General features: G+C 41.7%; 1 long non-coding RNA gene across 1 annotated transcript in view; it reads left to right on the forward strand.

The window, feature by feature from the left end:
- The window catches only part of LOC130596027 (uncharacterized), a 179441-nt gene that overhangs the window by 52924 nt on the left and 102894 nt on the right, over positions 1-23623 (forward strand). The window contains exon 2 of the long non-coding RNA XR_008971442.1: positions 3969-4006. This is a non-coding gene — a long non-coding RNA (uncharacterized LOC130596027). The remainder of the gene's footprint in view (positions 1-3968; positions 4007-23623) is intronic.

Here is a 23623-nt window from a genome sequence, read left to right on the forward strand (position 1 = left end):
CCATGGGTGGGTTTGGTTGCTGGGTAAGCCCAACAGAGGGAGTTCAGCTGAGGATATGAACAGAAAGAGATACAACCTGCTTATATCTGTGCGTCTCAATGCTGTGGACTTGCAGATGGAGAAATGTGGTTTATTTTTATGTGGTAAGGCTTTAGTAACAGTGTAGATGTATGAATTGAGTGGGGAAAAAAACCTCATGTAAATAATAATGATTATGTTCAGAATGGAGAATACTTTGGTGTTCAAATGCAGCTCTCATTCTAAGGCTAAGGTGCAGGGAGCAGAAAGTGAGTACTTGGTCTAGCAAACATCACAGATCTACTCAGTGCAACTAAAATGTTAAGTTGAAGGCAAATGGTGGGAATCCTCTCATTTTCCAGTTTATTTCTAAATGAATACAAAGTACTTATATTGTACTGCACAGCTGGAGGTGCGGAGGGACAGGCAGTGCTCAGATACAGTCCTCAGCTGGGTCTGAATCTGGTCTGGTGGCTATGTGCCTGATAGCATCAAAGATCTCCAACCAGGGTTTATCTAGGCCTTGGCCAAAGCTTCACCAAAATAGAAGTCTGAACTAGTATCTAAGTGGAACCAAAATATCCTGAGAGAATGTTTGCAACCCCAAACCAAAAAGTGACTCCCAGTATGGAAACTGGGAGAGGTTGATTGAAGTACTGTGCAGATTAACTGTAATTCTGACTTACTTTTCCGATCTCTGAGAGCTTTTGAATGGGGAAAATTACCTACTTCGTGACTGAGGGACCATGTTACTTAAGACCTTGGGTGTTCTGGGTGTTCAGATCTCACACACAGGCTTTGCTGTGAACTGGTCAGTTTCAAAGTGCAGGTGCCGTAAGAGCAGTCAGCCCTGGAGAAGGCCTTCAGAAATACTGCGTAGGGTTGTGTCAGAAGACATCCTGTACACTTAGCCATGATTGTGTGGCAACTCTGGACTGTAAGCTGTCATAACTAGGGTGTTTTGCAACATAATTTTGTCAGGAAGCATAGTTTGCAGCAAATAACTCACCAGCTTTTGGGGCCTAATACATGTAATTTAATCCTATTAGATTGTTTTCCTCATTCACAGCAGCAGCAAGCAAAACGGTGGTTCTGTGCCATTGAAGTTTCCCAGATGCAGTCTGTGCCAAGGACTATGCAGACACTGCCATTAAGGCTCCCTGAGGAAGTGCTCAGAGCAGCAGAAAATACACTGTATTTTCTGGATGTCCTCCTAAAGCTGCGTGTTAAATTAGACATAAATAAGCCAGTAAAAAATATACATCGAATGTAATACTGACTCTTGAGAAACACTTATCGTATGCTTTTCATGGAGTCATGGAATTGTTTAGGTTGGAAAGGGCCTTTAGGGTCATCAAGTGCAACTGGACTGCCAGGGCCACCACATCTACATGTCTTTTAAATACCTCCAGGGATGGTGACAGCACACTTTTGCATTTAATGCTATAGAATATTTGTTCTGCTGGTACCTTCCGCTGGGCTGATGAAAGATTAGTTATGAAATGAAAATGAACAAATGGTGCCTTTTAGTTTCCATCACTTAGAAGGTTCCTTCCTGAGTAGCCTTGACTTTCATTTTCACTTCACCAGCTCTTGTGTATGGCCTACAGTGTATGCTATAGTACACTACAGATTAAATGCTGTGCCACCTAGAATATATATTCTCCCTTCCCCCCTTTTTTTAGTCACCCAGGTAATTTTGTTCCTGAGAGTGAAGTCCAGTGCAGTCAAACTTGCATTAAAATGCCAAAGCCTGTTTGAAAGAGGTTTTAAATGATTCCTTTTTACCCTTGCAGGTATTGGAGGGCTCTGAAATCTTCTTAGAAGACTGAGGAAAGACTTTGAACTTAAAACCATAACATTTTAGGTTTTATTTCATTTTCTTTTTTAATTGGCCCCACTGAAATGGTTGGTCAGTGGGGCAGCATATCTGGGGTGTTAAGAGGGGAAGTTCTAAGTGTAATTTGGGAGGTGGTTTCATGTCAGGAGTGTTTCAGCTTCCACACAGGTTATTTTTTGATCTGGGTCTGAGTTTACACTTGTGTGATGGGCCATTGTTGATAACTGCAGGGGAGGCAATCCCATATGGATCAGTCAGTGAAGTATTTTTAGCTGTGGACAGCTTCTTAATTTTCATAGAATAGTTGGGGTTAGAGGGACCTTAAAACTCATCCAGTTCCAACCTCCTGCCACGGGCAGGGACACCTTCCACTAGATGAGGTTGCTCCAAGCCCTGTCCAAGCTGGCCTTGAACACTGACAGCAATTGGGGCAGCCACAGCTTCTCTGGGCAAGACAAATTGTGTTTGCTTGTGCCTCTTCCCATGTTAGGAGCTAGAGGCAATTAGATGTTTATTGATTCAAAGCCAGAAAAGATACTTCGTGCGACACGTACTAGAGCTAGGGAACCCCAGCCTCGGGATGCTGCACACTTGCCTTATCTTCAGAAAATACTGTTTCTGTGATAGACAAATAAATTTTGAGGAGATTCTCTTTAGTTACTAAAACTAACGACAGTATTATCACATATAAATGACATAGGTTTTCTAAATGTATTAAGGGATCTTTGTATGTGATTAACTGCAATGAATAATTCTGGGAAGAAGATGGGTGTGTTGGCCTACAGAAAGTTTTGAATTTCCGAAGTGCTTGTCTTCATCAGGAAAAGGTGAAGAGCTCATCTGACTTGGCCTTTTTTTCCCCCATTTCTCCCCGTCTCCCCTGAAGTTTTAGGATAAAAGGAGTTGGTACGTTTAGGGAAGAAGGAAAGAAAAATGATTTCACTGACAAATTCATGGGCCTGTCCAAGTAAAAGTTTCCCTACATGACTGCTACATTTCTGTAGTGGATTTTGGGCTTAAGTAATCTTTTCTAAAGAGGAAGTATCTCCTCAAAATGCCCCAGAGTGGCTTTATGTGTGAAAAGACACCTTAGGATAATAATGATGTTTGAAATGCTTTGCTAAGTTGAGGACTGGTTTAGGACATTTTAAGTAGATGGCATGGCAGATTGTCATCAGATCTGGAAAACTGCCCGTCCCTTATCTGTGGTAACATATGTGTAGCACAAAAAGTACGTGAGAATCGCTACGATATACTAGGCTTTTGCCAACTAGATTGTTGCTTATTGCTGGAGAGGATTGATCCTTGCTGGTATGATCTAAACAAACACCAGTGATGCTGGACTATGCTAAAATGCCTTATAGCAGTAAATACAAAGAACTAGGCATTTTTTTTTGGCTGGTTAGAATGGCTTGATTCTTTAGGTGGATGGAAGATGAAATTGCAGCCCCATTAGGGCAGGGAGCAGCAAACGCAAGGGGTATTAAATAGGGCTGCATTTAGACTCTTTTAAGTTCTTTTGTGTGTATTCAGCAATGACCTCTATTAGATACCATATAGGTAAACAACAAAATCCTTAACACAAAACAGCAAGGATACTGGAGTAGATCGTAGCTGACACAAACTGGCAGAGATCCACTGGCACTGGTGGGGCTGACAGCTTGTATCGGCTGTGCGAATACTGGCTCATGTCCAGGGCTTCAGAAGCAGGGTTGGGGCCATTATGTTTTTTCTTGTCTTGTGACAGGGATGTGAATTTGGCTTTAAAAAGTAGGGCAGTATCATTGCTACTGTTTTTAAGTGTTTAAGATCAATTTTTATATGCCACCTTGGTCTAGAAATCTCCTTCTGTAACTACTCATGGAAATGAGAAAGATCTAATGCAATTAACCTGAATGATGGAATAGAATCATAGAATAGTTAGGGTTGGAAGGGACCTTCAAAGGTAATCTAATCCAACCCCCTGCAGTGAGCAAGGACATCTTCAGCTATTATCAGGTTGCTTAATGTTTGCGGCTAATTAATAATTTTAATGACATTATTAAAATTCATGAAGAAATCTTTTGTTGCAGTGCACTTAACGTGCTTTTCATTTCTTCCTCCCATATAGGAATGCAGTAGATCTCCCAGCTCATGGACTCTGCCATGGTAAGTTAAATGGTTCATGTCCTGTGTGTGGATGATTGGGTGCTTTGAAGTTGGACTTCTTGGGGAATGAAGCATGGTGCGAGAAGAGACAGAAGAGCTAGTTCTGCTTGTATAGGCTGAAGAGGGATTTTCAGGGTTTCCTTTCAAATTGCACTTTGGAGTGGACAAGTAGAAGGGAAGCCAAAGTATCTTCCTTCTGGGGTCAGTGGTTTGGCTGACAGAACGTATTTGAAGTGGCTTCTTACAAGGATTCTGTGTTGTCTGCCTTACATATAGTTGCCTGATTGCTACAAATTTTACATGTTGATTGTGATTTCAGAGATGCATTTACTGAGACAGATGGAGGCAGGGATCACAGATATGCAAGTCTGGATTTAATTATATAAGCCTAAATTTGAAATGTCTCTTGCTCGGTCTTCTGATTGTATCTTGCACAGGCAGTGCTTCATATCTTGTATTTACGGTAGGCTTGGTAAAATATCAGTAAAAAGAACTGTTTCCTTACACCTGAGTCTTCATCTGTATGGTTTGCTGTCTGGAAGTAGGCCTATGATGTTTTGAAGTTGTCTTTCTTCTCTCTTCAGTTGCACGTTGGAGAAATTCCTTCTTGTGTCTTTAATAAAGTACCAGGCAATGACAGAAGCTTTGTTCATACATCTTTTTCAAGTGAAATGTATTTAACTACTGGCACTTAAGATTAAGGCTAAAGTCCAAACAGAGTCAGAAATTAAGATCTGATTGGAAATCTCAGAATCTACAAAACCAGGTTAAATGAAAATTTAAGAGGTTCTGATCTTACATTATTTTATAAAGGCTTAGATTAGTCTCCTCAACTCAACAGGTTTAATTACATCAGAAGGAATACTCAGCTATACCCAAGAAGGTAATTGCTAACGTAGCAAGTCAATTACCTACAAACTTTTGGCACAGTGAACTGTTAAGTAAAGAATGTGCTAGAAGTGCTCTGTTGCAGAACTGGGCTTTCATTCCCGGATTAGCTCAGTGGCACTGAAAAGATTTCACTGAAAGAAGATTGGAAAGTCTTCTAGATGTTCAGCTCAAATACTGCAGTACTACAGAAGAGCTTGAGTGTGTGTTTGTAGACCCTAGGTTTGGTGTTACTTCTGTACTGACAATGTTTGCTAGCTGTCCTGTGTCTATTCATGGTTTCTAGAAGAGGAGTGAGGAAATAAGTCACGGAACACCTTTGAAGAGCAAGCGTCAAATATTTAGTATGTGTATGTGCGCAGTAGAGGACATGCAGGTGATAAATACATTAAATGTATGTTTGGTGACCTCTGAGGCACAGTATGTAGCTTATTGCCCTTCTCTTAAAGCTACTTGTTGCCTGCCAGTAGGAGTTCAAACAAGGCCAGTAGTTAATGGCCATTGTCCCTTGGCACAGTCAGTGGCTGCTGCCTTGAAATGTATGGAGTTGCTGGGTTCAGTCTTTGTGATGAGGAGAGTTCACTTACTCCTATTCCTCTTGAAGCTCCCTGGTCCCTTGCCCATTAGGCTGAACAAGACTTTTTTGCAATGTTTAATGATGATCTACTGAATCAATCCCTTGAACATCTGGATTCCAAGCCTGCTGCTGATCTCTGCTTTTGTTTTTCCATTACTTTTAAATGAAGCAGGAAGGCTGTTGAGGGAACATCAAAATGAGAGCAAAGGGGGGGGGTCACCTTTGGTGAGGTTGCTGATTGTTTCCCCATGCATGTTAATGCAGTGAGATAGCACTAACTATTGAAACGAGGCTTCTTCCTATAGTTCTCTTCAGACACAAACCGGTTAACTGTACATATGTCTGAAATAGATAGCTCTCCTTGCTATAAAGAAGAGTTTTTAAATAAAGATCAATACTGTTTCTGGGAAGCTGTGGAAAGTTTGTGAATGCTAGGTGAACACCAGTTTCTTTAAGTATTTCTCAGGCTTGTGGCTCTGAGCAGTATTTACAAGCTTCATCTAATTTCAGTCTGAGGGATGTTTAAAAGAGGCAGAAAAAGCCAATGCTGTTTTGATGCTAATGTGCTCAGGACTCTACACTATGATATAATACGCCAATTCTAGGAACTTCAGTGTTATCTTAATAACAAATGAGAAGTACTGAGATTAATGGTGGTTTGTTCACTAGTTTTTTGAACTCATGAGAGCAATTGCCATCTAAACTGTGCAGCTATTTTGATTCTGATGAAGGGGGAGACAGGAAAAATTATTACTTCAGAATAAAAGGTCCAAGAAGATTATTCTTCTCATCTCCTTGCCTCATCGCATGCTTTTATCGTCTGTCCTTTAGACAGCCGGCTGGTTTGTTTGAAATGAGAAATGCTATTTTTTATGCTGCTTCCAAAGTACTGATTGACTTCTGTGCTGCGGTTGTGGGGAGGCCTTAAGAGAGCATAGCTCAAGGAAATGGGTCTGGGATGTGCCTTGCTCAGTGGTCTCTGTAGAAACAGGCAGATCTCATGGTCCCACGGTGCGATGGCAGTGCTGTTTGCACGACTGGAGACTGATAAAAGCCAGATCAGCCTTCAGACTGACTTGTGTCCTTGACTCAGTGTGCTGCAGAAATGTGGATCTGAGAGTGTGTGTGGCATCTTCTCTAAAGACCCATTCAGTTTGGGGGGGGGGGGGCAAGGTTTGAACTGGGTTTATCCACTTCTTTCTAAGCTCACCTAGACCATCATTAATATTCCAGTATCCTGGCCAGTAGCAGTTTCTTGCATAATGCATCAGCTGTCCCTTGTAGCCTCTGTACTAGTGCTGTGTGTTGTGACAGCTGCTCTTGTACCCTATAAACCCACTGCCAAGCAATGAACAGTTGTGCAGACTAAAGCAGTCCTAACGACCATCTATCTCCTTGAGGAGTTCTTGTCTATTTAGACTTATAGCAGTTGCTGAAGCAGTCCAACAGTGGGGAAAATGAATGAGAGAAAATGAAAAAAGGGAAGAGGTTTCTGCAGAAGGCAGAGGTTGAACAGGATGTGTAAGGAAAGAAAATGATGAGAAAATGAACAGTGGGAAAAGTGACTAAAAGACCATTAACCAATTCAGAATCATCTGCTCCTCTCTTCCCATGGTGGAGTGGAAACATACACTGGGAGTAGATATAGGTGTATGTGTATACATACTGATATAGGTATTAATAATTAAGAAGCTGTATTGAAAAGGCATATAGGAAAAGCAGAATTAGGAAAATGTATTGGATGCATCAAAGATGGTTCTTTTAAGATAACAATAGTGCACATTAAAATTATTAAATACAAAAATTAGACTTATAAGGACTCTGCTTATAAAGAATGACTTAAAGAAATAGACAATACAAAACACTGAAAGGGAGTGAATGCAGATACAAGAAAAAAATTTAGGTTACATGGGCCATTAAAAAGATACTATAAAAAGTTTTCCCAGCTATTTGGATTGTGGATGGAATTAAACTGCACTAAATTGCTTTGGGTTTAATGAGGAAATTTAAAGCAGATTTTTTTTGAAATATTAATACAGGTTCACATTGTGCCTGTGGTCTTTGTAATCATCTTTCTAATGTAGCTTTTCCCCATTTGCCTGGTGATGAAATGAAAGTGCTTCTTACTTCTTTCTTTCTCAGTTCTCAGTGCACAAAAGGTGGAGTTAATTTAATGCAGGAAATCCATCTACACGGCAGCTAGTCAGAATGTTAAGGAAGTAGATACCAAGTAAGTAAAACTTTTTTAGAAAAGGCCCTGTTTTCTTGTACTAGGCATGTTTTTTTTAGGTGGCATGTCTTTTTTGAAACGAAACTGAATTCACTACAACATTACACATTTGACAACCATCCGTAGGACTGTATTGAGAGGGCCAGTACTTCAAGCAGTTGTTTAGCAGCCAATGTACCAGTGAGGGAGTGTTTCTCAAAGACTCTCTAGTAAGTAAATGCATGGAGCCTTAACCTGCCACCAGTTCTGTCTGTAATGAAAGTGCTCATCATCCTCCTAGGTAAGTATATTCTCTTCTCCTATAGAAGTGAAAGGTCTTAGAGAAAATAGCAAGCACAGTAAGCGTCTTCCAGGGGCACATATCTTTTGTAGGTAAAATATGAAGTACATAAACCTATATTTACAGAATTCATAGTCAATTGCTTTTTCACAGCTTAAGTAACTAAATTGAGAGCCATAATAGAAAGGAAGATATTGGAAGCTAATGCTGTTCATCTGCAGTAGCTCTGAGCAAGCTGCTCTTGGAATTCTGCCCCGATCCCTGATGTCAGCAGTAAAATCAGTGTTATGTCCTCAGGTTGTTTTTGTTTCCTTGGTCTGTTATTTAATCATGGAAGATTTTTGCGTAATATTACAAGTTTTCTGTAATTTGATAATTTTACATTAGGAAGCCCCACTGAAATACTGTTTTCTTTGAAAATGAGTACTTAGTTGAGAGCTCTGTTTGTCCTGCTTATGGATAGGTCTGGAGGACATACGATTCTCTAAAACCTTCTGTTTGCTCTTTGCTCCCACAATCCCTTTTGATGATGTCTTCACAAGGCTGTTGACCTCACTTTTTGAGTCTGTCACCAAGCCACCACTTCTGAGAGTTTTGTTGCTGAATTGTACTTTCAGAGAGGATCAAGGAAGGAAGTGGTAAATGCTCCATCTCTGTCAGTGTTCAAGGCCAGGTTGGACAGAGCCTTGGGTGGCATGGTTTAGGGTGAGGCATCCCTTATGATGGCAAGGGGCTTGGACCTAGATGAGCTTAGGGTCCTTTCCAACCCAAACTATTCTATGATTCTGAATTCTTTTTCTTTCTTTGAATAGCTGAGAAGGAGATGGTAGGGATCTGTTGGTTGGAGTCCAAGTGCTTTATATTGTAGCCTTCAAAATCGGTGAGAAATCTCTCCCCCTCAAGCTATGAAGAGTTTTCCCCCAAAGGTCAAGTTCTCTGTGAGCCAAACTTCACATAGATTGGAAAAGAGCTCCTGAAAGACTTCCTTGTATGCAATTACTCCACTGAATTTTTGCTTCTTCGCATAGGATCTAAAACCACATGTACAGAGGGTTCATACATGAGTATGTATCTGCAGCTGTAGTGTGTATGTAGTATTTTATTTTCCTGACTTTTTCAAGCTAAATTACTTAAGCATAACTGCCATAAAATGTGCAAAAGCTGCAGTTCAGTTTTCACTCCAGCAATTCAGTTTGAGGGTTTCTATTCACATGAAAAGGAAGTAGTCACCCATCTGACAGTCTGTCTCACAGCCTGAATTGTAATCTGAAAATATTTAGCGCCTGAAAAAATGGTCTCTGTAACCTCTTCATTCTTATTTCTTTTGACTGGATCAGTCCACAATGTGAAAGGGAAGAGTGTAACTATATTTCTAAAGTCATGTGAGAGTGTTAAAAATGATGGAGGAAGAATAAAATAAAGTATAACTTCAGGAATAAATCTGCTTCTGCTCTTCAGTTAGTAAGACTTCTAAGGCACCATGGACAATCTTTTTTGAAGAGCCGTGGTGTTGTTTCTCAGCTTTTTTCTTTTCCTGATGTTCCTTCGTACTTCGTAACATTTTAATTCCTTTCTGTGAAAACAAATGCAGAAACCTTCTATTTCTTGAAGTACTGCTCTTCAGGAATGTTTTCCTTGTGCAATGTCTGAATGCAGTGAAAAGGTGGTACATTCGTACTGCTAGGTATGCCTTTGACTGTGGGAGCCGCAGACATCCCCAGAGACCTTTTATGTCTTTATGCATGAAATGAGAAGATATAGTATTTCTTTTGTATCTCTGCTTTAGTTTTAATTGAGGGGAGTACCGGGCAAGGAGAAAGGAGAAAATTGCTAGTTGACATGTGTAGAAGCCTACTCGAAGCAAGTAACTTAGTTGAGGCATATGCTGTCATGTGTGGTATACTGGGGCATTATTTTTGCTGGCTTCTAAAATTTTGAAGATGAGTTGGGTCCAATAATCTCTGGGATGCAAACAGTCTTGGATGATTAGGGTTGAGAAACATCAAACAATCATACTCTGTAACCTCTATTCTGTGCATTCAGTAGCCATATGTCTGCCTTGGATGAAACAACAGGTGCCAGCTAAAAATTTCCCCTTATGCTGACTTACTACAGCACCTCTGGGGGGGCCCTTATCACTGTTCACTGCAGCAGATGGAAGTGGCTTTACAGCCTGGAGAATTGAGATCAGGAGACGATCCTGTAACTTCAAATCTCAAAGCATACTGTAGCAACATGTCCAAGTGTGAAAAGATTTTAGTTTACAGGGTTTTGTTATAAATAGCTACAAATGACAACAACCTTACGAGTAGTGCTCACAGGAATCATGTGTTGGGGTGGGAAGGTCTGGAAATGGAAACACAGTGATTTTTGGAGCATGCTTTTGATTAAGAATCTTCAACTACCTTAATAAAGTTATTTGAATGTCTTCAGTAGGTTATACTTCCAGTTCAGAGAAGCTCATGCCATAATACCCCTTGTTGTAGAAGACCAGGGTTGTTCATGTTTTAACACGCTGCCTGTATGGTAGGAGGTGGAGTTTCTGCTCTCTTAAGAATTCATGACTGAATTATCCACTCAGATCCCTGACCCTTGTCCAGAGCTGTTTGATAACCATGGATTCCATGTTCATGGCCAGGCATGCCAAATTGTGAAGCTGGAATCACACTCTGAACCCAGATCACTCTAATTTTTCCTGCCCGTGCCTGCACTGTAATGCAGTATCATCCCAAACCAGCAATGCAAGATCTGTTGCTCGTTGAAAGGGAAAACTAGTCAAGAGCTGATGACCACAGTGACCCCCAGTGAAGGCATCCACAAACAGCAAGGCAAGTGGAATTCAGTCCTCAAAGCCCTCAAGCTCCTCTGTTTGTATTTTGTTGGTGTGGTATTTCAGGATTTCATGCCTGCTCCCCAGACAGTGCTTGCTCTGTGTGAGAGACAGCCATTGCACATACTTATTCATGTGAGGACAGTTTTATAGAATATCTGACTGTGGGCTAGAACACCAGCTGTTGGGCTCCAGTGAGGTGTGCAGCACTCATCTGGACTTAGTATGATTACTTTTGCGTGATTTTAGCTTTGGTAACTCTTCAGCAGCTCTGCCTTGCTGTTTAATCAGCACTCATTCCTTTTCTAGTTTTCAGTCCTTGCTGTATACTTTCTGGCAGATGATTTTTTTTCTTGTTCAGGCTCTCCATAGGTTTGGTTGCCGTCTTCAAGAATCCTGTAAAATTAATGCATTGAGCCTCATTTATGATAAGAAAATGCCTTTTAATTTCTATTGCTGTAACTGATGGAAGGCAGAAAAGATGGCATACAATGAATTCAGGTTTCTTTAGTAGCTCTGCGGTGACAGATGAACAGAAATACTCTGTAGTCTACAATCAGGGCATTGAATGAGGCAACAGCTTTCTTCTAATGGACTGTTGTGTTTGTAATATATCATATACAGATATGAACTCTTTAACCTAGGAAGCAGAAGCACTTTCTTTGCAGTGTTGGAATTAAAGATGGTTAACATGTTCCTATAGATGGTTGTTCTCATTACTGGGCTGTAGTTGACTTTTGAGAGCAAGCTATTCCTTGCAAGAACCTAAGCTCTGAAGTAAGATCAAGGACCACCAAAATAAGATCCCATTGTCTGAAAGCATTTGACTGTTTCACATTTCTCAATGGTAAGCACAGAGATGGTATTGTATTTCGGTAGTTATTTGCATCTGTTGAATAATAGAGACTTGCTGCAAAGGAGTCAATAGTATTCTGCAGCCATATTCTATTCGTGCCCCTTGCAGCATGTTACCTGTTGTGGGTCACAGGGGTGGTATTTGGCTGTGCAAGTGTGCTCTAATTAAATAATGGTAGGATCTTGCTACGTGTTACCACCAAACTGCTTAATCCCCCTGAATGTATATACATAGCTATATTGTGAACTAAAGAACTGTATTTATGTTCTCTGAATTTCTGAATTTTCTTTGCTTCAGTGATTATTATTGTGTCATATCTTACATGTCTAGTATGTGCATGACACCTACTTCTTAACTGTACTTGGAGAACAACTACTGTAGAGCACAGAAGCACCCTGTCAACACTAGACTGTGCTTTGACTCTCAACTTGGAGCTGAGAAGCTGGAAGGAGTGAGAGGGTACCTGTGGGCCTCAGTAGGGAAGTTCTGGATACCAGGTACAGGCAGTGACTTTTTTGTTTTTGACCAGTTATCCTAATTGTATGATGGAGAATGCCATTGAGAAAGAAGAGAAGCTTTGTCTGGGATATTGGATGCTCCCTTTATTAGGCTTGGGTAAATGAAACTAAGTTTAGGAACACAGGAAAATCTCCTGGGAGCTTATTTGCTTTGATTGCTAAACCTTTTGAAGTGTGCTTATTGCTGTAAGGAAGGAAATCTGGAAAAGGTCAAGTATGAATTAGGTGAGAAATACAAAAAGGAATTGCTTGAGATGGTCATTAAATAAGACAAAAATGAGATTTGGGAGTAAATGGAACAGTATCACTGTAAAGGTGAAATGCCTCAGCATAAATCAGTAAAGACAGTGAAACTAGAACAAGTCTATCCAGGATGCACTGATTTTGTAATGTCCAATTCCAGTCCAGTGAAACTGATATTTGCAAGAGCCTCACATTCCAGTGTACATGCCTGTTTGTGAAGACCTTGCAAAGACTAAAGGTCAGTCTGTCTCTGTCTACTGTACATACATAGTTCTAATACAACTGTTACCATCACATCTAGGCAGTAGGAAAAATTATCAATATTATCATCTCTGGTGTTGGGGAATGTCTAAAGCCCTGCTACATTGGACCATTGAGTGACTGATATACGCAAAGCTGGTCCCAGCTCCTGGAAGCTCAGGATCTGGTGTTTTGAGCAAGGAGATAGCTATGGGTGAATAATCAGATGAGCAGAAAACAAAAGTATGGCAGTAGCACTGCCTTGCAGTTGGAAGAGCAGTGTAGCCACAAGTAGCTTGGAGACTGAGTCTCCAAAGAGTCAAAACATTTGAAAAAGGGATGTCTTTATTCTTCTTGTAGTGGCATTAGGGAGTGTTAGTGAAATGCTCTGGGATCCTTGATGCTCTGTTGCTTTGCTGCCTGCTTTTAATGTGGGAAGACTCAGTCTTGCTGATCCTGGGTGGTTATTCACACTCTTAATTAATCAAAACAGCAACTGCAGGGGTATTCTTGGGCTTTTGTCTTACTTGTCCCCCTTATTAAACTAAAGTAAAAGGCCACTAATGTAAAGCAGGTAATTGTTCTGAAGGGGGCTCCAGGAGCAATCACAGAGATAAAAACAGAGCAGATGCATACAAACCAAAAAACTGCTCAGCAAATCACTTAGTTATTTTTAATATTTACCTTTTAAGCTGTAGTTTTGTATGAATAATGTTAGTATCAATAGTAATATCTGCTGAGATGAACAGAACCAAAAATGTAATAGAAAAATGTTACCCTGTGCCATAGTTTTCAGTCGGGAGAGTCAGAAAGCTGATGGAAATCTGCAAGGACTAATTGTGTCCCTGAATTTGAGACTGGTGTCACTGCTCTACTCAGTCTCATAGACTCCCAGACTGGTTTGGGTTGGAAGGGAACTTAAAGCTCATCCAGTTCCATCCCCCTGCCATGGGCAGGGACATCTTCCACTAGAGCAGGTTGCTCCAAGCCACATCCAACCTGGCCTTGAACACTGCCAGGGATGGGGCAGCCACAGCTTCTCTGGGCACCCTGGGCCAGTGCCTCAGCACCTTCACAGGGAAGAATTTCTTCCTAATGTCTCATCTCAATCTTCCCTCTGGCAGTCTAAAGCCATTCCCCCTTGTCCTGTCCCTACAGGGCCTTATCAAAAGCCCCTCTCCAGATTTTTTGTTGGTCCCTTTAGGCACTGGAAGCTGCTCTAAGGTCTCCCCTTAAGGAACCTTCTCTTCTCCAGGCTGACCAAGCCCAGCTCTCTCAGCCTGTCTCCAGAGCAGAGCTGCTCTCAGAGCATATCCGTGGCTTCCTCTGGACTCATAGAATCATAGAATAGTTAGGGTTGGAAAGGACCTTAAGATCATCAAGTTCCAACCCCCTGCCATTGGCAGGGGCGCCTCACACTAAACCATATCACCCAAGGCCTCATCCAACCTGGTCTTGAACACTGGATGGAGCATTCACAACCTCCCTGGGCCACCCATTCCAGTGCCTCACCACGCTAACAGGAAAGAATGTCCTCCTTATATCCAGTCTAAACTTCCCCTGTTTAAGTTTGAAACCATTACCCTTTGTCCTATCACTATAGTCCCTAATGAAGAGTCCCTCCCCAGAATCCCTATAAGCCCCCTTCAGATACTGGAAGGCTGCTATGAGGTCTCCACGGAGCCTTCTCTTCTGAAGGCTGAACAGCCCCAACTTTCTCAGCCTATCTTCATACAGGAGGTGCTCCAGTCCCCTGATCATCCTCAGGGCCTTTCTCTGGACTTGACAGTTCCATGTCCTTTCTATGTTGAGGACACCAGAACTGCACACAATGCTCCAGGTGAGGTTTCACAAGAGCGGAGTAGAGGGGCAGGATCATCTCCTTCGACCTGCTGGTCACGGTCCTCTTGATGCAGCCCAGGATGCAGCTGGCTTTCTGGGCTGCAAGCACACACTGCCTGTTCATGTTCGTTTTCTCATCAACCAGCACCCCGAAGTCCTTCTCCACAGGGCTGCTCTGAATCTCTTCTCTGTCCAACCTGTAGCTGTGCCTAGGATTGCTTCTACCTAGGTGTAGGACCTTGCACTTGTCATGGTTAAACTTCATGATGTTGGCATCTGTCTACCTCACAAGTGTGTCAAGGTCCCTCTGGATGGCATTCCTTCCCTCCAGCGTATCAACCAAACCACAGAGTTTGGCGTCATCGACAAACTTGCTGAGGGCGCACTCAATCCCACTGTCCATGTCAGCGATGAACAGCTTCTCATCCCTTTTGTGTTGGGGCTCCAAAGCTGAATGCAATTGTTGCTTACTACCTCTTGTTTTTTAATATGTCTCTAACCAGTAGCAGCTGAATGTCCTGCAGAGAACATCTTTAGTTTGTGTCTGCATGAATGTGCATAGCTGGTTTCAGTATTTAATTGTTTGATATCTTTGAAGGAAGCCACAATAACTATCTTTAAAATGTCTTCCCCCCCCCCCCCCCAGTTTCAAATAAAATATGCTGGATGCATTAACTGTTCCCTTTCTTGCTGTTTGCAAGCGCTTGAAAATGTCAGCAGCCTTAGGAAGTTATTTACAACAGGAGACAGGGTTCATCCTTTTTTTTCTTTTTACTTCTTCTTTTTTCTTCCTTTTTGTTTTGGTTTGTTTTTACACGGGAGATTTATGTTTATACACATTCTGGAGATGAAAGAAAACACTACATAGCTCCACTGTCAGAGCAAAATAAAATGCAAATGCTATGTCTCAGTGTAGGTCTCTGGTGAAAGCCCAGAGCTGAGCTACCTGGGTAACCATTGGCAGTGCAGCTAAATACGTACTATCCCCATTTGGGATTTGGATGCTGGTTCTGGTGACAAGCCCACCACTGATATCTGGTAACACTCTAGTTCAGATGTGCTTGGGCATGCTGCTGTCACATCACATCACAGTGAGGATCTGCTTTGAGGAGACAGCACCTCATCTTTACTGCCTGCAAGAGATTGAGCCAAAGCATCAAGACCATCTTGAGGTCTTGGGCTCTAGGTGATTGATTGCTGGGTGTCTGACAGCTCCATGACCCCACAAGGCACTGCATGCCCTCAAGCTGTTAAAACGCTGGTGGCCATGCCTTCCCCTGCCAAGTAGGAGGAGATGTCAAAACATTTACTGATGGTTGTGACAGGGATATCCACTGTTCTACAGGGACTGGGAGTTGTGTGCGCTCCCTGATGCCATTCTGGGTGCCTTAAACCTGGTTACCTTTGCCTGTAGTGTTTATGAAGTAGGATTGTGAAAGAAATGGCTGAGGGGGTGTTTTCTCCAGTGACAAAAACCTGAGATCTCAGTAGGAATATTTTATTCAGTGAAACAGCAGCTCCTGTAAATCAGCATTGCTCCTTTGAAGAGACTGGGGAGATGGTGCTTTATATTGGCAGCTGTATCTTGTTCTTAATCTTCAAATGAGGATATTATGCATAAACATCATGAGTTGTTCTCCTCAAATGGTGTGGGAAGTACGCATTTTGACCTTAATGACCTGCAATCTGTTAGCAGTTTTCAGCAATTACACACTTCATATAAATGATAAATGACTAATATTATAGAATGCATTCACTTTACACTCTTCCACCTCTTAGTAGTTACTTGCTTGCAGTAAAACTGTATCCTGATTTTGGGGAAATGAATACAAACTTTAAAGAAAAATGCACAAAGATCACAGAAATGGCCTGGTAGAGTTGCTTGTGCGTTATGCTTGTCTACAGCAACAGCCTAATAAACACACCAGGGTGACTCCAGCTTCCATTCATTATCTTAGACTGAAAGGAGAGAATATCCCACCTAGTCCAGGCATCTCATGAGAGTAATTAAGTTTTCTGTAAATCCTTCTCGCCAGAATTGTAGTTTGTGTGGAAAGAAATCCCTCTGCGTTTTCCATTCTTCAGACTTATTTCTGCTTTGCCTTTAGCCTGCTGTTCTTTTTTCTTGCCTTAAATGTTTGTACTCGGTAACATGGCCAAATCTTGACTGTCACTTGAGTGTTTACACAGCTTCCTTCAGGCATAGCACTGCCTACTTGGCCTTCCCACCATGGTCACCTCCCTGCCTCTGGTGGGGCATAAAGGCTCATCAGTTTCAATTCTGGTAATTGTTTCTGGCTGTGTTAGTTATCCAAATAGTCAGGGTGGATGTGGCTTGGAGCAACCTGTTCTAGTCAAAGGTGTCCCTGCCTGTGTCAGGGGGTTGGAACTGGATGAGCTTTAAGGTCCCTTCCAACCCAAACTAGTCCGGGATTCTATGAAAATGGCTTAGGCTTCCCTTTCATGAAGGTTCTTCCATTCTGGGCTTTCCAGAATGGCTGCTCGCGCAGCCCTTCCTGTTTCACTTTCGGTGGCAGCATCACAAGATAAGGCAGTAGGTTCATTGCAGTAAGCTCCAAATGCTCTTTATGTTAGGTTGTTTGCAGTGCTGTAGTTTGCTGCTCTACTGCCAGTATCATCACCTTCTATAAAGCTTAATTTAATTCTTCCTTAATTACCTTTTTGTATTAGCATATACATCTCAGGTGGAAGCTTTGAACAGCATACGTAAGACTATGGATGTCACAGAAAAAGTCTGTTTTCATGTCCTTGTCTGTGGTTGCATGGGACAAACCTTTGATGCTGTTGTAAAGATGTCCAGGAATGGGAAGAGAGCTTCATGCTCCTAAAACTTTTTTAGATAATTTTTGCTAAGGACCAGCATGGTGGGAGTTGCATGTGTTTACTCCAAGTTCTCTGACTACCTTCTACCAGGATGTGTATTACTTCGCTTTACATTGGTATTTTGTCAAATTACATGAAGAGAAGAAATCTCTAATGTACTTATTATAGAATCCTAGACTGGTTTGGGTTGGAAGGGACCTTAAGCTGGCAGGGACCTGACCCATAGGCAGGGACATCTTCCACTAGACCAGGTTCTCCAAGCTACATCCAACCTGGCCTTGAACACTGCCAGGGATGGGGCAGCCACTGCTTCTCTGGGCACCCTGTGTCAGGGCCTCACCACTGTCACAGGGAAGAATTTCTTCCTAATGTCTCATCTCAGTCCCCCCTTTGTGAGGTTAAAGCCATTCCCCTTGTCCTGTCCCTACAGGTGCTTTTCAAAAGCCTCTTTCCAAGATTTCTTGTAGGCCCTCTATATGTGAGGTATTACCTGAATACTGTCAGGACCATGAAGACATCTCTAAGTAAACCACATATCTTACTTTTGGAGTGAGCTGAAACAGAAATGTTTTTCTCTCAGATTTTTAATTTAGTCTCTGTGTTATTAGCAGTTGCACTGATCTTTGCTTCTTTGCCCATCTTTCCAGGTCCTGAAAAGCCCTGGGATTTATGGAGGTTATGGCTTGCAAGGTGCAATGGGTGTGGGAAGCTCCCACATTCATTTTAGATGCTCCATGTGACTCTTTAATACCTTAGTGTGTGTTAATTTAAGTGTCTTTCCTTTCCAAGCTAATGCAGTTCTACTTTTCAAATAGATGTCTATTTGCAAAGTGTATGTTATATATAGAATTAAATACAGAAGAATATTGATCATATGTGGAGTTGGCTTCAGCAGATACTATGTAGACCCTTGTTTGCAACTTGATTATTTTCTTCTCTGTGTTATGCTTGTGATGCTATTATATGGTTTTGCTTCATTCCCCTTGCCTTCCTGTCCATGTTGTACTCTATATTTTGCCTTACTCAGTTTCTTCTCCGTTTTCCTTCTGCCTCCTACTTGTTTTAGGCAGAAAAGAAAGCCGTTAACATTAACCTGTTGACTGAAGCTTTTAAAGCACAGTGTTCATAGGAATTCGGAAATGAGCAATATCGATTTCCCAGCTGTTACATAATCCGCATCTATAAAAACCAAATACATGTGACCTTTCCATGAGAATTCTATATTATTTTCTTTGAATGTCTCTGTGAAATTGTGTTTGTTAGAGAACTGTAGTTTGTATGGAGGTTATGAAGCTGCTCCTTTGGCATTATGAGGGGTTAGACCCAAATAGCTTCTGCAAGTTTGAACAAAATAGGACTATTCCACACACACACTCCCTTTCCCCTTCTCCTTTTTCTGCATATTAGTCAATTTTGGTTGGTGACTATAGAGAGCAAGAGCTCCCCTCTGGAGCTCTTCTCTCTGATTTGTACAGCTCAACTCTTAATTCTGCTGAGGGCTGTGTCTGCAAGGTCAGTCCTTCTGGGATAAGTGATGAGATTTCAGTAACAAAACGTTGGCATCTTGAAGTAATTCACAAGGATTGAAATGGATATTAAAATACCCTTATTTATGTTGCTAACTCCTTAAATGACATGGAGAAAGAATTTTAAAATCTGATTTACCCTTTCTACTTGTGATCTGGCTTATGCTTGACATCTGTCTGCCTTTATCTCTCTACAACTACCTGAAAGGAGAATGGAGCCAGGAGGTGGCTTCTCCCAAGGAAGAAGTGATAGGACAAGAAGGAACACTTCAAGCTGCACTAGGGGAGGTTTAGGCTGGATATGAGGAACAATTTCTTCCTCAAAGGGCAGCCAGGCATTGGAACAGGCTGCCCAGGGCAGTGCTGGAATCACCGTCCCTGGAAGTGTTCACAAACCGTGTAGATGAGGCCCTTAAGTGACATGGGTTAGTGGTGGCCTTGGCAGTGCTGGGGGAACAGTTGGACTTGATGATCTTGAAGGTCTTTTCCAACATAAATAATTCTTGGATTCTATGACTTCAGCTGCTGAACGCAACCAGGCCATTTTGCTGCCCTTTTCCATCAGTTTCTGACAAGTTTCACTGTCAGTTTTTCACCCACCAGTGAGGTGTTGCAGTCCTGAAGTGGCAAACCAGGGCAGTCCTTGTTTACTTTAAAAAGTGCTTTCCCATGTAATTATTTCCTAAAAATTTCTAACTATCTCGTATTAGCCCTGACATTGCTCTCTTTCATAAAGTATTTAATTGGGGCTGAGTTTGGCTTGGTGGTATCTCTTTAAACGCCACACTTACACCCAAGGAAAAGACAGATGCTGTACTAACCTCCACTGATTGCTTTCTGATTGCCAGTTTAGTTGTCTTTCTTCAGCCATTTAAGATGGCCATATGGGAAATCAACAGTGATGATCTTTATTAAAACACCAGAAGGGTGGTGCTTCACCTACACATAGAAGGGAGAGGGATCTGAACCCAATTAAAAACTGTATGAAACTGCCAGGGCACGCTAGTCATTTAAAACTGCTGAGGGCTGCAAAATGAACAGAAAGCTTGACAAAATATTTACACTGTTGCAGGTCCTGTGGGTAAATTAACCTCAGAAACAGCGAGGGCCACAAACTTGCTCTGTTTTGTTTCTTTTCCTGTAAAAAATCTGGGCTCTTGTATGTCTTTGCATGTGCAATGGCACTAATCGGTGAGAAAGGCTGTGGGAAGTTTAGCTATAAAGAAGTTACAGGAATTAGCTCTCATTGAGGGTCTGATTTGGTATCTGTGATGCTTCTTGTTCTGTTAGGAACAGGATAGTTTTGTTTAATATTGACTTTTCTAACAGTAGGAGTGACAATGATTTAAAATCCTTCAAAGCCTGCCAAAGCGCTTAGCAACAGGTATGGGAAACGAGACAAAGAAATTCTGTCGTTGAGGAGATGATGGGTTTTGATTTTGTCCAGCTAAATGTAGCATGTTCTTAAGTTAAATATATGGGCTACACTTGCAAAAGCAGCAAGCTTCACTGGGCTAGAAGGTGAAGTTCTTCAGTTATCTGAAGTGTTGAAATCTCCTTTAGCATTCTCTCTGCCTCGCTGCTGCAGTGGTGGATTTGTTTGGTGCATTTATTTTGGCATTCCTTGTTTTGGTCCCCCAAAGAAATGAAATAAAATTTGTTGCTGGCCCAGATTTTGCTATTTAGGAAAAGATGCAACATCTTTCCTCTCCCTAGTCGTATTTCCTGATTTGTCAGGGGTTTAGTGGAGTTGTAGATCCAGTTGTACATCATCCCTTGATTAAAAACACATCTTCCACACCACCAATTCCATTTCAGTCTCCAAATTCATGCCATTTAGATAGGAGGGTTAGTAATTAACCTCTGTAGCCTTTTCTGAAATCCAGGAAGAGCTTAATTTTATTCTGCTTTTTAGCTGATACTGTTTGTAACAATGCCTGTGCTATAGAGAGCTATACGGAGCATTCTGCAGGAATGTAGTTACCATCTCAGAGGGGCAAAAAGTCATCTAGTTCATGTTAAGTGGAATATCCTGTGCAGTTCCCTGTAGTCAACAGCTGGATGATAAGACATCAAGAGTACATTAGGTAGCTTTCTAATTAAATATCTTCATTGCATCTAGAACACACAGTAGCGCTTCCTTACTAATAAAGAGAAAGCACACTGCAGTCAATTTGTTGCAGATACTGCATTGCCACTCTGATACCAGACCTCTTGCATTCTCTTGTAAGAGTAGGATATGAACATAATGTGTTGTAAAAAGTAACACTTGGCTGTGATTTTACAAAGTGTTATCCTATTTATTTTAAGTGTCATGTAATTATCAATTCATTTACTACCTATTGTAATACCATGAATCATAATGAATATATTTGCATAATAGGTAGTATTATTATCATGAGCTCAGTTATAATTTGGTATTAGCTAAATGTACCATGAAAACAAAATGTTTCCTGTAAAGGTATGATGGGATTGATATATAACCTGTCTTATTCATGGTGTATCACAAATGCTATCATGGGAAATTGTTCTATTTGTGGGCTTGCTCTCAGAGGGGACTGTTTTGCAGCCCTGAACTTCACCCATTCCCTTTCCTGTTTCCAGCCTCCCAATATAACTGGTATTCAGCTCTGCCAATCTTGCAGATGAGGAAAACCTCAGACACCTATCCTTGCTGTTAAGCAGATAAGGCATCTCTGCCCAAAAGACTGAGGTTATTGCTCTCGCGATACTCCAAAACCTGCATGTCATGCTGGGTAAATGAACTGAGGAGTGGTCGCACTGGGGACTTGCCTCCAGAGGATTGCCTCAGCTCTGGGTAGGTTTCTGTAAAAGTCTTTGTTTCCACACATAACTTCTTTTTTTAAAAAAAGTGGTCTTTAACAGATCTTAAAAATTCTTTTTAAAGGTCTCTAAAATGACATGAGCTCCTTTCTGGAAGTGAGGTCATAGAATCCCAGACTGGTTTGGGTTGGAAGAGACCTTAAAGCTTATCCAGTTCCAACCCCCTGCCACGGGCAGGGACACCTTCCACTAGACCAGGTTGATCCAAGCCCTGTCCAACCTGGCCTTGAACACTGCCAGGGATGTGGCAGCCACAGCTTCTCTAGGCAACCTGTGCCAGGGCCTCAGCACCCTCCCAGGGAAGAATTTCTTCCCAATGTCTCATCTCAATCTCCCCTCTGTCAGGTTAAAGCCATTCCCCCTTGTCCTGTCCCTACAGGCCCTTCTCAAAAGCCCCACTCCAGATATTTTGTTAGCCCCTTCAGGTTTTGGAAGGCTGTTATATAAGGTCTTCTCGAAGCCTTCTCGTCTCCAGGCTGAACAAAGCCCAGCTCTCTCAGCCTGTCTCCATAGCGGAGTTGCTCCAGTCCTCAGAGCATCTCCATGGCCTCCTCTGGACTCATTCCAGCAGGTCCCGGTCTTTCCATTGCTGTGTTGGGGAGTATGATATGAGCAGGCTCCCAGTTCTTCAGTCCTTTTATCAGAGCTGATCCAATTACACCACTGTATGTGTGGGGAAACAACTCTGCATTTGCACCAGTCATCATCACTAGTTCAGACATCGCTACTAATCTGCAGATTTTCACCTTTGCCTTCTCAGTGCTGCCTCTCCTACCCCAAGCCCTCTCTGCCGTTTCCTTTCTCTGTCTTTATTACTTGAAGATTTGTGCAAGCAGAAATGAAACACTTTGCATACAGAACAAGTGGTTGGGTTTAATGTGTTTTGAAGACATGTGATCTTGCAATAGTAGAGCGGTTAGAATAATCCAAATGTGAGCAAAATCTTGTTTCTGAGATAAATCTGAACATCTCATTTGGTTCACTTACAAACTCAACATGTTTTCTGTTGCAGAAGCAAGACTTGCTGGTGCAGTTGCCTTAAAACGATCATTGTGTGAACTGTTGTGTCTATAACAGATGTGTATAATCCCACTTCCCATTTTTTGAATGTATTTCATATGGAATATGAAATGCTTACTTTCCTGGCTACTACAGTTGATTTTCACTTGTGCCTGCAAGTAAGATCAAGCATATTGAAATTGCAGAGATTATTATTTCCACAAATACAGTGTGGTTGCTGGTACCTCAAGGATTATCTGCTCATACAGGAGGCAGCACTGCAATGGCAAAAGGCTAACACAGTTGACAACACTTTGTTTGGACTCATATCACTGTTGGCTTTAAAATGTAACAGGAGAAATACATTGCAGGAATTGATGAAGTAATGCCCCATTTGCACAACACTGCAACTCTCTGCAGTTGTTTCGGGCAGGCTTTCCTCCTTGATACCCAAAGTAAAGCTTCTGAATTGCACCTCTGCACCCTCACTGGTGTGCAATTCAAGCTGTCCTCTCTTAGTTATAATTCAGTTTGGCCAGCTAGAAAGCAAATGGTGCAGTGCTGTGGCAAGGGAAAAACTAAATTTTACAAGGGATCCATGCAATATTTAAACAACAGACATTTTTGCCAAACATAGAACTGATTACCCAGTTGGTAATCCCCTCTACTGGGACAAGCACTGGATGTGATAGGATGGAGTTGTCTATATGAGCACACAGAGGATGGCGTTCCTGGCAGTAGAACTACTCTCCAGTGAGAAGTGTTTTTTTTGAGTCTCTATTTCCACTAGGCTAACTTGTCAGTAAATAACATCACCAAAGAAAGTGACTGCTGAGAATTTAAAAGACAATCCTATTCTTTAATGGAGATATTAATTTATGTTCCCATAGTTCTCTTTGG

This window comes from Pezoporus wallicus, unplaced genomic scaffold (assembly GCF_028554395.1).
Source record: "Pezoporus wallicus isolate ANWC-B61680 ecotype Strahan unplaced genomic scaffold, APGP_CSIRO_Pwel_v1 contig_7553, whole genome shotgun sequence".
Lineage (NCBI taxonomy): Eukaryota > Metazoa > Chordata > Aves > Psittaciformes > Psittacidae > Pezoporus > Pezoporus wallicus.